Source organism: Capra hircus, chromosome 8 (genome assembly GCF_001704415.2).
Source record: "Capra hircus breed San Clemente chromosome 8, ASM170441v1, whole genome shotgun sequence".
In the NCBI taxonomy this organism is placed as follows: Eukaryota; Metazoa; Chordata; class Mammalia; order Artiodactyla; family Bovidae; genus Capra; species Capra hircus.
In genome coordinates, this window is record NC_030815.1 from 22,877,803 (window position 1) to 22,896,554 (window position 18,752).

General features: G+C 42.4%; 1 long non-coding RNA gene across 1 annotated transcript in view; it reads left to right on the plus strand.

Moving 5' to 3' along the window:
* The window catches only part of LOC102178623, a 28,256-nt gene extending 10,089 nt beyond the window's left edge, over positions 1-18,167 (plus strand). The window contains exon 3 of the long non-coding RNA XR_001295960.2: positions 17,943-18,167. This is a non-coding gene — a long non-coding RNA (uncharacterized LOC102178623). The remainder of the gene's footprint in view (positions 1-17,942) is intronic.

Here is an 18,752-nt window from a genome sequence, read left to right on the forward strand (position 1 = left end):
ATCGAACCCGTACCTCTTATGTCTCCTGCACTGGCAGGTGGGTTCTTTAGCGTCACTTGATCAGCTGTATGTTTTCCTCAAGGCTGAGAGTAGAGTAGAAAGAATGTCCGGCCCTGCAGTTTTCATCAGGGAGGGTGTATTGTCTTTGGTGCAGATGGAAGCTCCTCCCCACCATGGTCACAGGGTTGTTTGCTTTTTTTTTCCCCCTCACACTTCTGAACTCACGGCCTTACTACTCCCAAATCTTGAGTTCCTCTTTGGGGATGTGTAAAGTTCATTTTCTCTAACTATTTCCTAGATGCTCAGTGGGGAATCTTTGCCCCATGAGGCAGGTATAACCTGATCCACTCCATGCCACGACGCCATAATGTGCAGGGTGCTGAGAGGGCAGAGGAAAGGGCTGACTGGTCCGTCTAATTTGCTGTGGTCTTTGTTACAGTTTCTCACTTTTGCAAGCATTGAATGATTGTTTAGTGGTCACTTGTTTTTCTAACAGCAGTATAATGGAAAAATTAATGAATTTTTAAAGTGGGCTATCTTCACAAATACAGATGAAGGAAACCAGGATGGTGGTGTATCAGCAACACCACTGTGAATTTCCCTGGCTAACAGTTGTCTCATTTTATAAGCCAAAGCCAGCTCTCCAATAAAGGCTGGAGGGATCCCTTCCTTTCCCTAAATCTGAGCTCATGGGATATGCTGTTTCCCCCTGAACATAGCAGAGATGGGTGACACCATTCTCCTTTAGGAAAAAACAAGTATATACGGGGAACAATAAATATTCTTTCCAGAGGAAAGGTCTCAAGAGAGACCATCCTTTTCCAAAGAATGTGATATAAGAGCTAACTGATATTCTCTTAATGTAATAAAAACAGGGAAGATTTCCTCCCAGGAGGTTATTGAAGAGCACTTTCTGCCTGATTAGAAGTGTCACTCCCTCCCTCCATATGCAAAGCCTAGGGCAGAGTTAAGGACGTCCAGGGACCTGGCCCAGGCGGGTGGGATCTGGCCTGGACGTAAACTCTATGGGGAGCGTTCAAATGCAGATCAGTTAGAAGGGGTGAAGCATGGCACTTTGCAGATGGTTTCACAGTATTGTTTTTTCTCTTTCTTGTTGCTTAGAAAGGTGTGGAGAGGCATGAAGCTCAAGAAGGGAGGGGATGGAGAAGGAAATGACAACCCACTACTGTATCCTTGCCTGGGAAATCTCAGGGACAAGGGAGCCTGGTGGGCTACAGACTAGGGTCACAAAAGAGTCAGACACGAATTAGCGATTAAACAAGAACAACAACAACATAGCCATTTCTAGTATTTTTTCAATGTAGAACTACATATTGAGAGGGTGGAGAGGGGGTATTCTTATCATCAGCAAAATCCCCACTGACTTTCAGTTCAGTTCAGTCGCTCAGTCATGTCCGACTCTTTGCGACCTCATGAATTGCAGCATGCCAGGCCTCCCTGTCCATCACCAACTCCTGGAGTTCACCCAGACTCATGTCCATCGAGTCAGTGATGCCAACCAGCCATCTCATCCTCTGTCGTCCTCTTCTCCTCCTGCCCCCAATCCCTCCCAGCATCAGACTTTTTTCCAGTGAGTCAACTCTTTGCATGAGGTGGACAGAGTACTGAAGTTTCAGCTTTAGCATCATTCCTTCCAATGAACACCCAGGGCTGATCTCCTTTAGAATGGACTGGTTGGATCTCTTTGCAGTCCAAGGGACTTTCAAGAGTCTTCTCCAACACCACAGTTCAAAAGCATCAATTCTTTGGTGCTCAGCTCTTTCAACAGTCCAACTCTCATTTCCATACATGACCACTGGAAAAACAGTAGCCTTGACTAGACAGACCTTTGCTGGCAAAGTAATGTCTCTGCTTTTGAATATGCTATCTAGGTTGGTCATAACTTTCCTTCCAAGGAGTAAGTGTCTTTTAATTTCATGGCTGCAATCACCATCTGCAGTGATTTTGGAGCCCCCAAAAATAAAGTCTGACACTGTTTCCACTGTTTCCCCATCTACTTCCCATGAAGTGATGGGACTGGATGCCATGATATTAGTTTTCTGAATGTAGAGCTTTAAGCCAACTTTTTCACTCTCCTCTTTCACATTCATCAAGAGGCTTTTTAGTTCCTCTTCACTTTGCTTGCCTGAAATTAGATCTTCTCTCTTCCACTTGAAGAGTCACCTGTGCTTCAGTTCTGGTGTTGTATACATGAACTTGGCCTCAGGGCAGACATATGTGTGCTGGAATGCTCCATATCCACACACACCACACATGCCATTGCAAACGGAAAGAAGTGGAGAAAATACACAGTGGGCCGCACTGTTCACACTTGATTAATTGAAGGTCCATTCAAAAATGTGTCTTTCTTCAGCAGCTAAAGCATCTTTTGGGGAGAGATTATTGTATATTTTATTTACAGTGGTTTGCAAATAAATGTCAAGCTATACAATTTTAAAAAAGAAGAGAGAGGATTGCTCTGGGGCCACAGCTCGCAAGAGGCAGAGTCAGCTTTGAGCAGTCAGCTTGGGGACAATTATTTTCTTCTCTATTTCACAGATGACAGGCGGTAACTGAGGCCAGGTGGTTTGTAAGACTCTTTTCCAGTGGATACTGCCCTTTTGCAAGTGGTTGGTGCTAAACCTGTATGAAGTCCTACTGAAAGTGTCCACCTTAGATTATAACTTGAACGAACATGGCTAGGACTCAAACCCAGCCAAAACCCAGTTTGGGACTCTAACCCACATGAACAGGACTCAAACCCAGCCAAAACGCATGGTACCTGGTTTAAGGACCTAATGAAGCTCAGGTTCTTGATGTCTCATCACAGAAAGAATCCAGTGAGAGCTGAAGTGACAGATAAGAAGTGGATTTATTTAGAGAGGAAACACACCCCACAGACAGGGTGTGGGCATCACAGAGGGAGAGTCTAGAGGCCTCAAAATGTGATGTGGTTAGCTTTTATGGGTTGGGTAATTTCATAGGCTAATGAGTGGGAGGATTATTCCAACTATTTGGGGAAAAGGGTGGAGATTCCCAGGAGCTGGGCCACCGCCCAGCTTTGGTCTTTTGATGGTGCCTTGGAGCTGTCATTCAGACTTAAATTGAAGAAAGTGGGGAAAACCATTAGACCATTCAGGTATGACCTAAATCAAATCCCTTATGACTATACAGTGGAAGTGAGAAATAGATTTAAGGGACTACATCTGAGAGACAGAGTGCCTGATGAACTATGGACAGAGGTTCGTGACATTGTACAGGAGACAGGAATCAAGACTATCCCCAAGAAAAAGAAATGCAAAAAAGCAAAATGGCTGTCTGAGGAGGCCTTATAAATAGCTGTGAAAAGAAGGGAAGTGAAAAGGAAAGGAGAAAAGGAAAGATATACCCATTTGAATGCACAGTTCCAAAGAATAACAAGGAACGATAAGACAGCCTTCCTCAGTGATCAGTGCAAAGAAATAGAGGAAAAGAACAGAATGGGAAAGACTAGAGATCTCTTCAAGAAAATTAGAGATACCAAGGGGACATTTCATGTGAAGATGGGCTCAATAAAGGACAGAAACAGTATCGACCTAACAGAAGCAGAAGATATTAAGAAGAGGTGGCAAGAATAACACAAGAAGTGTACAAAAAAGATCTTCACAACCCAGATAATCATGATGGCGTGACACTCACCTAGAGCCAGACATCCTGGAATGTGAAGTCAAGTGGGCCTTAGGAAGCATCACTACAAACAAAGCTAATGGAGATGATAGAATTCCAGTTGACCTATTTCAAATCCTGAAAGATGATGCTGTGAAAGTGCTGCACTCAATATGCCAGCAAATTTGGAAAACTCAGCAGTGGCCACAGGACTGGAAAAGGTCAGTTTTCATCCCAAGCCCAAAGAAAGGCAATGCCAAGGAATGCTTAAACTACCACACAATTGCACTCGAGGGCGATGGTACTCCACTCCAGTACTCTTGCCTGGAAAATCCCATGGATGGAGGAGCCTGGTAGGCTGCAGTCCATGGGGTCGTGAAGAGTCAGACAGGACTGAGTCACTTCACTTTCACTTTTCACTTTCATGCATTGGAGAAGGAAATGGCAACCCACTCCAGTGTTCTTGCCTGGAGAATCCCAGGGATGGGGGAGCCTGTTGGGCTGCGGTCTGTGGGGTCGCAAAGAGTCAGACACGACTGAAGCGACAGCAGCAGCAGCATCACACGCTAGTAAAGTAACGCTCAAAATTCTCCAAGCCAGGCTTCAGCAATACGTGAACCATGAACTTCCAGATGTTCAGACTGGTTTCAGAAAAGGCAGAGGAACCACAGATCAAACTGCCAACATCCATTGGATCATCGAAAAGCAAGAGAGTTCCAGAAAAACATCTATTTCTGCTTTATTGACTATGCCAAAGCCTTTGACTGTGTGGATCACAATACACTGTGGAAAATTCTGGAAGAGATGGGAATACCAGACCATTGACCTGCCTCTTGAGCAACCTGTATACATGTCAGAAAGCAACAGTTAGAACTGGACATGGAACAACAGACTGGTTCCAAATAGGAAAAGGAGTCTGCCAAGGCTGTATATTGTCACCCTGCTTATTTAACGTCTATGCAGAGTACATCACGAGAAACGCTGGGCTGGAAGAAGCGCAAGCTGGAATCAAGATTGCTGGGAGAAATATCAATAACCTCAAATATGCAGATGACACCACCCTTATGGCAGAAAGTAAAGAAGTAAAGAGCCTCCTGATGAAAGTGAAAGAGAAGAGTGGAAAAGTTGGCTTAAAGCTCAACATTCAGAAAACGAAGATCATGGCATCCGGTCCAATCACTTCATGGGAAATAGATGGGGAAACAGTGAAAACAGTGTCAGTCTTTTTTTTTTTTTTGGCTCCAAAATCACCACAGATGGTGATTGCAGCCATGAAATTAAAAGACACTTACTCCTTGGAAAGAAAGTTTTGACCAACCTAGACAGCATATTAAAAAGCAGAGATATTACTTTGTCAACAAAAGTCCTTCTAGTCAAGGCTATGGTTTTTCCAGTGGTCATGTATGAATGTGAGAGTTGGACTATAAAGAAAGCTGAGTGCCAAAGAATTGATGCTTTTGAACTGTGGCGTTGGAGAAGACTCTTGAGAGTCCCTTGGACTGCAAGGAGATCCAACCAGTCTATCGTAAAGGAGATCAGACCTGGGTGTTCATTGGAAGGACTGATGTTGAAACTGAAATGCCAATACTTTGGCCACCTGTTGACAAGAGCTGACTCATTGTAAAAGACCCTGATGTTGGGAGGGATTGAGGGCAGGAGGAGAAGGGGACGACAGAGGATGAGATGGTTGCATCACCGTCCCAATGCACATGGGTGTGGGTGGACCCCAGAAGTTGGTGCTGGATTGGGAGGCCTGGCATGCTGTAGTTCATGAGGTTGCAAAGAGTTGGACACGACTGAGCAACTGAACTGAACTGGAGCTGTCATGGCGCCTGTGGGTGTACCATTTTCCTTTCTGATTGAGGATCAAGGTCTAGTCAAAGTTTACTTGTCTGCCATCTTGGACCTATTTGATTCTAATGAGTTTATGTTGTATCCTTGGGCTATGTCATTCTTTCAAGAGCTGTGCCCTGTCCCCTTCCCTCCTGTTTCACTATCAAGGCCTTGACTCAGCACTGAATATTTATATGCTACTTGAACCTTGAGACTCAAGGGAACCTGAGATCTTACTGCACTTGCACTGGTGATAGATTAGCTAGTTACCAAGGCAGATAATGTAGGAGGATGAGAGAAATATTAGGAGTGAGGCACAGGGTGAGCAGGGGAGGGGCTCCCTGTGAACCCAGTTTCTAGAAGGGGTGACTTGGGGTTGTTAGGCAGTTAGAATAGGAAAAAGGAGTCCAAATTGGTGGGGCTAAAAGGCAAAGAAGGGAAAAGCCTGAAAAAATAGAACAAAGGAAGGTTCAAGGACCAGAGTGAGAACCTCAGATAAAACAAATAGCCCTCCTGGCTAGCCCAGTTTACATAGGGCAGGCTCAGGGGGAAGAAAAAAATCAAACAAAAAGAGGAGCCAAAATTGAGGGCGGGGTAGAGAGAGCTTCTCTTCTCTTCCTATTCTTTGGGTCGACCCGCCCTCATGCCTCGAGGATGTATTTTCCTTTGCTTTCTAAATAAAACTGAGCTGTAACACAGAGCTGTAACACTGGTCCCTCTGTCACTTCAAATTTTTGCTGCAGCGAGACAGAACTAAGGAAATTCCAAACTCCCCCAACAGGGGCACTTGAGTTTTCCTAACAGCCCACTGCCACCTTCAGTTCAGTTAAGTTGCTCAGTCATGTCTGACTCTTTGCGACCCCATGAACCAAACCACGCCAGGCCTCCCTGTCCCTCACCAACTCCCAGGGTCCACGCAAACGCATGTCTATTGAGTCGGTGATGCCATCCAACCATCTCATCCTCTGTCGTCCCCTTCTCCTCCTGCCCTCAATCTTTCCCAGCATCAGGGTCTTTTCCAGTGAGTCAGCTCTTCTCATCAGGTGGCCAAAGTATTGGAGTTTCAGCTTCAACATCAGTCCTTCTAATGAACACCCAGGACTGATCTCCTTTACGATAGACTGGTTGGATCTCCTTGCAGTCCAAGGGACTCTCAAGAGTCTTCTCCAACACCACAGTTCAAAAGCATCAATTCTTTGGCACTCAGCTTTCTTCACAGTCCAACTCTCACATCCATACATGACCACTGGAAAAACCATAGCCTTGACTAGATGGACCTTTGTTGGCAAAGTAATGTCTCTGCTTTTCAATATGCTACCTAGGTTGGTCATAACTTTTCTTCCAAGGAGTAAGCGTCTTTTAATTTCATGGCTGCACTCACCACCTGCAGTGATTTTGGAGTCCCAAAAAATAAAGTCTTACACTGTTTCCACTGTTTCCCCATCTATTTCCCATGAAGTGATGGGACCAGATGCCATGATCTTTATTTTCTGAATGTTGAGCTTTAAGCCAACGTTTTCGCTCTCCTCTTTCACTTTCATCAAGAGGCTTTTTAGCTCCTCTTCACTTTTTGCCATAAGGGTGGTGTCATCTGCATATCTGAGATTATTGATATTTCTCCTGGCAATCTTGATTCCAGCTTGTGTCTCTTCCAGTCCAGCGTTTCTCATGATGTACTCTGCATATAAGTTAAATGAGCAGGGTGACAATATACAGCCTTGACGTACTCCTTTTCCTATTTGGAACCAGTCTGTTGGTCCGTGTCCAGTTCTAGCTGTTGCTTCCTGACCTGCATACAGATTTCTCAAGAGGCAGGTTAGGTGGTCTGGTATTCCCATCTCTTTCAGAATTTTCCACAGTTTATTGTGATCCACACAGTCAAAGGCTTTGGCATAGTCAAGAAAGCAGAAATAGATGTTTTTCTGGAACTCTCTTGCTTTTTCCATGATCCAGTGGATGTTGGCAATTTGATCTCTGATTCCTCTGCCTTTTCTAAAACCAGCTTGAACATCAGGGAGTGCATGGTTCACGTATTGCTGAAGCCTGGCTTGGAGAATTTTGAGCATGACTTTACTAGCGTGTGAGATGAGTGCAACTGTGCGGTAGTTTGAGCATTCTTTGGCATTGCCTTTCTTTGGGATTGGAATGAAAACTGACCTTTTCCAGTCCTGTGGCCACTGCTGAGTTTTCCAAATTTGCTGGCATATTGAGTGCAGCACTTTCACAGCATCATCTTTCAGGATTTGAAAGAGCTCAACTGGAATTCCATCACCTCCACTAGCTTTGTTCGTAGTGATGCTTCCTAAGGCCCACTTGACTTCACATTCCAGGATGTCTGGCTCTAGATGAGTGATCACACCATTGTGATTATCCGGGTCATGAAGATCTTTTTCGTACAGTTCTTCTGTGTATTCTTGCCACCTCTTCTTAATATCTTCTGCTTCTGTTAGGTTGATACATTTCTGTCCTTTATTGAGCCCATCTTTGCATGAAATGTCCCCTTGGTATCTCTAATTTTCTTGAAGAGCTCTCTAGTCTTTCCTGTTCTATTGTTTTCCTCTATTTCTTTGATCGCTGAGGAAGGCTTTCTTATCTCTCCTTGCTATTCTTTGGAACTCTGCATTCAAATGGGTATATCTTTCTTTTCTCCTTTGCTTTTTGCTTCTCTTCTTTTCACAGCTATTTGTAAAGCCTCCTCAGACAGCCATTTTGCTTTTTTGCATTTCTTTTTCTTGGGGATAGTCTTGATTCCTATCTCCTATACAATGTCACAAACCTCATCCATAGTTCATCAGGCACTCTGTCTCTCAGATGTAGTCCCTTAAATCTATTTCTCACTTCCACTGTATAGTCATAAGGGATTTGATTTAGGTCATACCTGAATGGTCTAATGGTTTTCCCCACTTTCTTCAGTTTAAGTCTGAATTTGGCAATAAGGAGTTCATGATCTGAGCCACAGTCAGCTCCCGGTCTTGTTTTTGCTGCTTCTCCATCTTTGGCTGCAAAGAATATAATCAATCTGATTTCAGTGTTGGCCATCTGGTAATGTCCACGTGTAGAGTCTTCTCTTGTGTTGTTGGAAGAGGGTGTTTGCTATGACCAGTGCGTTCTCTTGGCAGAACTCTATTAGTCTTTGCCCTGCTTCATTCTGCACTCCAAGGCCAAATTTGCCTGTGACTCAGATTGGGGGAAGGGATTGTTACCTTTACTCAGTGCTGTGGCTGTGCAATCACACAATCTAGCTCTCCTTGGTACACTTAGCGTGTCCAAAAAATTGTATGTATATCTTGTGCTGTTCCTTGTGACCCAAACAAAATTCTAATTTTAATAAATGTGTGGAATTGCAGAGAATGTCCACCCATGTTTTTAAGTGGAGTCCCCAGGAGTATGGAGATACAGGTGCTCTGTATTTCACCTTCCACCATGACTGGATAAAATGTTGAGCTCACACCTCCAATATATTTATTTTTATTGATAATATACATGTTTGCTACAGTTACAAAATATTATGCCTATTATAACATATATATTGTAATAGAAATTTTTAGGTGGATAATCTGTGATAAAACATTTTAAAATTGTGTCTTTTTATAATTAAAAGGGCATCATGACTTGTCCTCAAAAAATACATGCACTTCTAAAAGGATATGACAGTCTGCATTGATATGAGCTGCCAGGCCATTATTTTAGGAATACTGTGATATCTCACAGAATCCATGTGAGAGTTAAACAATAAAGCCTGAGAAGAGGTAAGAATTATGTAAACTGGTGGCTCAGACGGTAAAGTGCGGGAGACCAGGGTTCAATCCCTGGTTTGGGAAGATCCCCTGGAGAAGGAAATGGCAATCCACTCCAGTATTATTGCCTGGAAAATCCCATGGACAGAGGAGCTTGGTAGGCTACAGTCAATGGGGTCGCAAAGAGTCGGACACGACTGAGCAACTTCACTTTCCAGCAACCTTAGAACATTCTCATTCATGTGACTCAGCTCCTAAGTCTTAGCTTCTGGCTTTCCTGAGTCAAATTCTTAAGAATAGCTTCCTGATTTTTTTCACACTGGTTTTATCATTCATAGCTTCCAGGTCCTGAAATCACGGCTGGAAGGCAGTTCTTAGGGAAGTTCTGTGAAGACAGATAAGGTGCCCTCCTCCACCTGGATTCCATCCTTGGTTTCCCAGTCTCTGCATCCTTATCCACATGGTTTTGGAGGTACCCAATCCAGTTGTCCCATTCCATCTGCCACTGTACCGCCTTCTGGTGGAGACAACAAGTATCACATGCATAAACTGCTTATAATAAACATTAGAAGGCCGCTGTTCTCAGAGTGTCCTTTGTCTATCACAGTCTTTTTTTTTTTTTTTTTTTTGGCTGTGCTGGATCTTCATTGCTGCATGTAGGCTTTCTCTCATTGTGGAGAGCAGGATCTACTCTTCACTGGGGTGCGTGAGCTTCTCTTTATGGTAGACTTTCTAGTTGTGGAACACCGTCTCTAGGCACACGGACTTCAGTTGTTGTTCTGTGACATGTGGAATCTTCCTGGACCAGAGATCAAACCCACGTCCCCTGCTTTGGCAGGCAAATTGTAACCACTGGACCACTAGGAAAGTTCTGTCCATCACAATCTTGTTAGACTTTTCTGCAGATTATGAACCCAGTTGAAAATTTGAGTGTGACCAGATCCACACAAGAGAAGAAAAAGGAAGAGAGAGAAAAAACAAACACAAAAAAACCAAAAATATCTTAAAAAAAGAATAATGAAGTAAAACGGTGCATGCTAAGTTGCTTCAATTGTGTCTGACTCTTTGCAACGCTATGGACTGTAGCCCATCAAGCTCCTCTGTCCATGAGATTCTCCAGGCAAGAATACTGCAATGTGTTACCATGCCCTCCTCCAGGGGGTCTTCCTGACCCAGGGATCGAACCTGTGTCTCTTTTGTCTCCTGCATTGGCAGGCAGGTTCTTTACCATTAGCACCATCTGGGAAACCCAAAGTAAAGGTACAGTTACTCAATTTTTGTATTTTGGGAAAACAAAGAACAATACCTATAGAGACTGCCGAACTGATTTCCGCCACTGATAATGAGGCAATAATTGAATAGCATAATATTCTTTTCCTCCCATTACATTCCCTTCCAGGGTTATTCGCCTCCTCAGTTAACCAGTTTTTTGCAGTCATGTCTCTTGAAGATCTTTCTATGCCTTCCAAAGGGACCTGAAATCTCTTACTTGGGTAACAAGACTTGAAAAGATGGCACTCCTTTTGCAGATGACTAGGAAATTTGGAGACAGGAAGAAGACTACAGAGAAATACTATGAATTATTTTGTTGAGCCATCCTATCCAACCTCTATGGTACCTTCTTAAGGAAACTAATGGGAAGAATTGAACAAGAATACAATTATTATTCAATTCTTGTTCAATTCTTGAATAAGAACAAGTGATCTTGTTCTTGAACAAGAACACTGCTTTTGTTCAAAGCAGTACCTGGTCCAAAGTGGAGCCAACAATATTAGTTTACAAATCAAGTCTAGTAATATTATTTCTACAGTTCAGTTGTTTCCTATAATCCTGTGAATACAACCTAGCACTTTGGCATTTATAATAGACATTTGATGCACCATTCAAATCTCTCTTAAAGACCTAAGAACCAGTTCCTTATAGCTACTGATAGAGTGTCATGCTTCATGCTTGCAGATCTTCTCTGGAAACTGCTCTTGGCTAAGGTGAGTCATTTAGCCCAAAGTTATTTCCCCCTCCTGGGGCAGCCTTCATCCAATTTTCAGTCTGTTTTCCCAGGTATATGACCTATAGTAGCATAACATATGAGATCTATTTTTAACCCCCAGACATAAAAAATAATGAATGAGCCCTGCTCATATGGCTCTGTTAAGAGATTAAGTTGCTGCTGCTGCTAAGTCGCTTCAGTTGTGTCCGACTCTTAGTGACCCCGTGGACTGCAGCCCACCAGGCTCCTCCGTCCATGGGATTTTCCAGGCAAGAGTACTGGAGTGGGGTGCCAGTGCTTTCTCTGAGAGATTAAGTTACTTTTTAAAACATCACTCTTCCCAGATGGACCATTTGGATCAGCTACTTCTTGGAGTTAAAAATAAGGTACTTCTCTTTCTCTTGTTGACTTAAAAAGATGCACAATGGGAGAGTTGTGAGTTAAGTTTTATTGGGAGCAAAATGAGGACTGCAGCCTGGGAGATGGCACCTCAAATAATTCTGAGAAGCTGCTTCAGAAAGGTAGGTAGGGGGAGCTAAATACATGTGGTTTTGGTGAAAGGAGAGTTCATACAACCTAGCACATATCTTAGGAAAGGTTTTCTGCTAGTCACAAGGAGCTGATGTCACCATGAAAAGATTCAGTGCTTTTCTAGATGTGAGGGTTCCCTGGTGGCTCAGATGGTAGAGAATCTACACTTTCACTTTCTCTTAGATGTGAGGAGATGCAAGGGTTGGGATCATGAAATCAGTTCCTGAAATAGCTATCTAAAGACCTGTTCCACCAGTTTTCCTGGATCACAGAGTGCCCCATTCCTGTTCTCCACCCTGGACTCCTGTCAGGTGTGTCAGCAGCTGCAGCAGCAAAGGATTCAGTCCCCAGGGAAAAAAGTGAAAGTCACTCAATCATATCCAACTCTTTGCGACCCCATGGACTATACAGTCCATGAAATTGTCCAGGCCAGAATACTGGAGTGGGTAGCCTGTCCCTTCTCCAGGGGATGTTCCCGACCCAGGGATCAAACCGGGGTCTTGTGCATTGCATGCAGGTGAATTCTTTACCAGCTGAGCTACCTGGGAAGCCCATTCCCTGCAGAGGCAAATGGCAAATGCCCTTGGCAAGCACCCATTTGTAGTTAACATTCTGATGAAAATTTAGTTTATCATTAGATACTAAGGGCACAATAATATAATGACCAGAGGTATAGGGCAGAAGCCAGGTGGAGTATCTCTTCTGATTGTTCTGGTCTACTTGGACAATCATTTCTGAATACACTTTTTTTTTTTTGCCTTGTGTCCCATTCAAGTTAAGCTCTGAAGAAAGAAAGAAAGAAAGTAAAGTTGCTCAGTTGTGTCCAACTCTTTGTGACCCCGTGGACTGTAGCCTACCAGGCTCCTCTGTCCATGGGATTCTACAGGCAAGAATACTAGAGTGGGTTGCCATTTCCTTCTCCAGGGGATCTTGCTGACTCAGGGATCGAAGCCAAGTCTACCGCATTGCAGGCAGATGCTTTACCCTCTGAACTACCGGGGAAGCCCCAACCTCTGACTCAGGAGTAGAGAATTCTCCTGTGGTGCAGGGGACCAGGGTTTGACCCCTGGTTTGGGAAGATCCCCAGTGCAGGGAATGGCTACCCACTCCAGTATTCTTGCCTAGAGAATCTCATGGAAAGAGGAGCCTGGTAGCCTATAGTCCATGGGGTCATAGAGTCAGACACGACTGAGTGACTTTCTCTTCACTGTGGAATTAAAGCCAGTCAGGTTGGTGGAAGCTGCTCACTTCTTCACCTGACAGATAATATGGAAACTACTGGTACTACCTTAAGTGGCTACAATGGGACACATTGTAACTTATTAAACACAGAATTTTTTGAAAAGTATATAACAGAAATACATGTAAAAGGTGTAAATGATTCAATTTATGGTCTTACAAAGTTTAACTCTCTCTCCACCAGTCTAATCTAAGATCACTTGTCTTTTCCTTGCCTAGCATGGAAGCTTTCTGGCAGGCATAGTCTTTCTATAAGAACACTATTAAATTTTTGTGGCAGTTTTCCTCCTTTTTCTAGGATTATGCTTGAAACATTCCAGGTTGGCAGAAGACAGCCAGCGTGTAGCAAGTGTATTTAAGGTTAAATATAACCAGTATTCAGGGAATTGGCCAAAAGACAAAAACAGTTCATAAGTTTACCTTCAGTATAAGAGAAATCCAGCTTCTTAGAGATATGGAAGTTTTAGGCAGCAAAGGTAGAGGTATGTACCTCTTGGAAAATATGTAGTGAAGTTTGGATAGAACAAAGGACATGGATGCCCGGTGCACTCGGGCCCTCACAGGAAGGCTGCACGATGTGACACTCAGCCCTTGCCTTTCCTTGGGGGAGGAGGGGTCCTGCCATTATACGAATTTCTTTTTTAAATTAGTTAATTATTTTATTTTATTTTTGTTTTTGGCTGCTGGGTCTTTGTTGCTGCGTGCGGCCTTTCTCTAGCTGTGGCCAGTGGGGGCTGTTCTCTAATTGCAGTCCACAAGCTTCTCATTGCAGTGGCTTCTTTTATTGTGGAGCACGGGGTCTAGGGTACATGGGCTTCAGTAGTTGTGGCTAATGGGCTTAGTTGCTCTGAGGCATGTGGGGTCTTCCTGGACCAGATATCGAACCTGTGTCCCCTGCATTAACAAGCAGACTTTTAACCACTAGACCATCAGGGAAGTCCAGGAATTTCTTTCTTTGGACTCTGTTGGTCCTTGAGTTCTTCCATGGATGGGTTGTCTTTTCTTTCCTTAATTCATGCATAAGCCTCAGTTTCCTCTCTAGGATCTAGCCAATATCTGACTTGTCCTTCTGAATGTCACAACCCCCTTTATCCATAAAGACTGCTCTGATTTCTACTAGGTATAGGCTGTCAACAGAGGCTGATGTCACTATGGATTTGTGCTGCGGAATTTCCTGTACCTTCCCAGTTTCTTGTGGATGAAGCATCTGACACACACACTTCATCTGGCTTTTAAAGTTACTCTTTCATGGAGTCTGTAACAGGAACTGGGGCAACTTGCTTGCAGGGATCTCTGCTAATTCCCTGTCCTGGGCAAAATGATCTAATCTGTAATGTAGAAGGATCCATTTCCCCACACCCCCTCTTTAATACTCTCCTTCTAAGAGTCTCCTGGGTCTTCTCACTTCTGAGTTGATCATAGATTCTTGTCCTGTTTGCTATTCTTCCCAGTCCAAATGACTAATCATGAAAGCCCAGAAGAATTAGAGTGGGCCCCTCTCATGGTCCTCTGGCTTCCCTTTGTCCCAGTGGAGTGCCCAAGGAAAAAGCTATCCACACTGGGGACTGAATTTCTTCTCCAGAAGCAAATGGCAACACACTCCAGTATTCTTGCCTGGAAAATCCCGTGGACAGAGGAGCCTGGTGGGCCACTGTCCATGGCATCACAGAAGAGTCAGACGTGACTGAGAGACTAAACAGCAGCAACCGTCTGCTGATGATTTCTTCCAAGGAGCTTTGCAACCTTGTCCATGGAGTTAGTCTTTGAAACATGGGTAATAGGAAAAGATGGACTTGGGGAGTGTAGGTCAAGTGAGGAGGTGGTGTTGAAAGACAAAGTGAGGCATAGGTTCCAGTGTCTTTTCATACTCTGTGGGTTGAAAGTAAAAGGCAAGTGGTGAGGTAAAAATGATCCTTGAGTATTGTGGCATCCAGTGATAAAAGGGGATTTGGAGGCTGGGATGGAGCAGACTGCAACCTTTTACTATTGTGTCAGGGGTACAAAGGACTATTGCAATCCTTATGCAAAGTTATGATGAGCACATTTTTCTAATTATAAAGATAAAAGATCTATTATAAAAAATGAGTTTGTGACACTGGGAATTACCATTAATAGAGAAATTGAATGCACCCTCAAACATGAAGTTATACTCAAAATACTGTTGTAGTTTTAAAATATTTGTTTTTTTCATTTATTATTTATAATGTTTGGCTGTGCTGGGTCTTTGTTGCTGCATGCAGGCTTTCTGTGGTCTTGGAGTGAAGGCTCAGTAGTTGGGGCGCACAGGCTTAGTTGCCTGATGGCATGTGAAATCTTCCCGGACCAGGGTCAAACCCATGTCCCCAGCATTGGCAGGCAGAGTCTTTACTACTGGACCACCAGGGAAGCCCCTGTTATGGTTTTTACCCTGAGATTTTCAGGGCCTACTCACCTCCCACTGTCAGACAGTATGTGGAAAGTGAAAGTCAGTCAGTCGTGTCTGACTCTTTTAGACACTGTGGACTGTAGCCTGCCAGGCTCCTCTGTCCATGGAATTCTCCAGACGAGAATACTGGAGTGGTTAGCCATTCCCTTCTCCAGGGAATCTTCCCAACCCAGGGATCAAACTCAGGTTTCCTGCATTGCAGGTAGATTCTTTACCATCTGAGGCTCCAGGGAAGACCAGACAGTATGTGGATCAGATCATTAATCAGAAGCCCTGGGTCTGCCCAGCAGGTTGGAGGAAAGAACCGTATGGGGCTTCTTTTCCTGGGAGGGCTTTGTAGACCTCTTGGTTATTGGACTCCGCTTTCTGCTTCCTTCGAACTCTGCGGGCCCTCATGTTTTCAAAAGTATTCAACATAAGGAAGATTTCTCTTACATGTGTTTCCACAAAATCTGAAAATATCATGCAACTTTAACTTTCTATATGTGTCCACCTGAGAAAACTTAAAGCCAGAAACCACAACAGAACAGGAAGTGACTGTGCTAATAGGAAAGGGCAGTGAAAGTAAAGGGAGTGAAAGCTGAGGGCCCCCTGGGGATTTCAGCCCTGAAGGAGAAGGAAAGTACTGCGATACGGAAGCAAAGGAATAGATCCAGGAAACCAGGCAGGCGTGCCAAGAGAAGTGGACCAGGCTCCAGAATCAGCAAAAGAATACGGGATGTTTTTCCCATTCCAGCCTAGGAGATTCCCTTCTCAATTTTGGATATTGATTTAAGCCATTATGCTGAGTCAATATAAATCAAATATGTCTTTGATATGATCATATCTATTTTTAAAAAAACTTTTTATATTATATTGGAGTATAGCCGATTAACAGTGTTGTGAGTTTCAGAAGAGCAGCGAAAGGACTCAGCCATACATAAATGTGTATCCATTCGCCCCTAAAACTGCCCTCCCATCCAGGCTGCCACATAACATTGAACAGAGTTCCATTTACTATACAGTAGGTCCTTGTTGGTTATCCATTTTAAATATAGTAGTGTGTACATGACCATATCTATTTTTCACTCTTCAAGGTTCTTACCAATTCAGTTGACTTTGTCAGTCAGCCATCAAAAGTGAAATGGAACAGTGTCAAACCAGTTTATCAAAAAAAGACATAAAATATTCTCATATAGGTTTATATGGGGAAAATGAGGAAAAGAGTTACTTGTTGTTAACTCCAAGGAAGGGGCTTTCTAAGAGCTTTAAAATGTACTTACATCAGCTTTGCAAATATTGTTCATTCCGCTTGAGAAAACTGAGACTCAAAGAAATTGAGTTGCCTTCAAGCAGAATAATGTTTCATGCAGAACCTCAGACAGTGAGTTAGAGTTTTTAAGCAACATGTTGGATTTCTGTGGTTTTTTTTTTTTTTTTTTAACTTGCAGAAATATTCTTTTTCTTTTTCCCTGGGCTTCTCTTTTTGGTGGCTACATTTTTACTTTCTGATGATTTTAGTCTATTTTTTGTAATATGATTTTAATCTATTTTTTCTTTACCTTAGATTTTTGGGGAAGAGAAATTCTCTGATCCAGTTTCATTTTTCCATCTAATGAAGGAAAATCCTCAGAATTTTATATCTACTACAGTATGATTATTTTTGAGTCCACAAAATTTCCTGATTTTATAAAGCCAATGCTGACCTCTGTAGAACAATTCCAAAGTTAATTAAGAAAGATCACCAAAAAAAAATATCAAAGTATAGATACGAGAAAAAATTCTTTTCATATATATAGCTTTACCAGAAAATGAACTGTATTATAAACAGCAATGGTGTAAACACAGTAACAGTAAGGAAAGTTAGGTGATCAGAGTAATAGAGAAAATAAATCTCTGGGGAGTTCCCTGGCACTCCAGTGGTTACAACTCTGTGCTTTCACTGCTGTGGCCTGGGGTTCAATCCCTGGTCCAGGAACTAAGATTCCACATGCTGCATGGTACAGAAAAACAAACAAAATCTCAGAAATTGTTATATAATCTATAGTAATTAAGTTTGAAAGTAACATCTTAGATGTTAATATGGAAGAAAAAAGTTTCAATACATGGTTACAATATAAATGCCTGGTAATCTAGACACAAAGTTTATATTCTCATCTCATAGATGAAAAAAAAATTCTCATGTACTATAAAAATAAATGTGAAAGATTTAAAACATAAAGGGAATTGATAATCCATAAGATCAACAGAAGAATGAAAATGGGTGAGGATTGGTTCTACATATTCAGTATTCTGGCATTAGAAGAAAATATAAAGAAAATGAGCTGGTGTTTGTAAAGATAAAGTTGACAAATATTTACACCATAGGAATATAGTTACCATCTGCACTCTAGCCATAGCACTCTGCTAAGTTCTACAACTGTACATCCAGTGTCAAGTCTTAGATTCTTGAAACTGCATCCTCCAGTTTCTGGTGACAGGAGCTTTTTCTTTTGCTTATGGAGTTGTATATAATGTAGTTGAAATGAATTAACAAATTGATTAATATTTTTATGTTTCCTTCTAGCAAAAAAGGAAGTTCCAAGAGGGCTGGCATTTCATTTTTTCCTTCATCCTCACCTTTTAATCCTTCGAAGGCATAAAACCTGCGATTTAGATACATAACTTTAATAAAATGAATGAATGAACTGCAGTTCCACCCTTTGAGTTTGTGAAATCAGTCTTGACATTAATTTCTTTAAGAGAAACAAATGCAAAAAGATTTGAAAGTAAAACTTTAAATAATAATTTTAAAATAAAAAGATGAACACTTGTGTAATTAGCACAAAACAAAAATACTGAAATATAAGAGATATAGTAAAATAGATATTTAAGTATATAAGTACATTAGTAAGATTATCTGCAATTGTCTGGTGCCTGCTATGAACTAAATGCTTTTACTTAAAGTTGTTCAATACTACCAATAAATATTTTGACAGATTTAACCCATTTATTTTATGATGAAGGCAGAAAGAAAGAGGCTTTTGAAATTACTAATATGTGGGGGTATGATGAATTGTATCCATCCACAGTAATTGTTTAAGAGCATACCTCTAATTCCTCAGCTCTTAGACTCTCTTGCAAGCTTGATAATAAAGAGAAGGATTTCATGATTTCTTGCTCTGACAACTTCCCAGGTATTGCAGCTCTGTTCTTTCTTTTCCAGAGAGAAACTGTTTCCTTGGAAGTGCTTTTTCATAACCATTCTGGAATTTTCACAGTTCAGGGGAATTCTTCTGTCTCCAGCTTCAAGCAGGCCTCCAGGACTTGTCCATGCTGATGAAACCCAGTGAAGAATTCCTCCATGCTGGTCTCATTCCAACCAACCTCTTCTGCT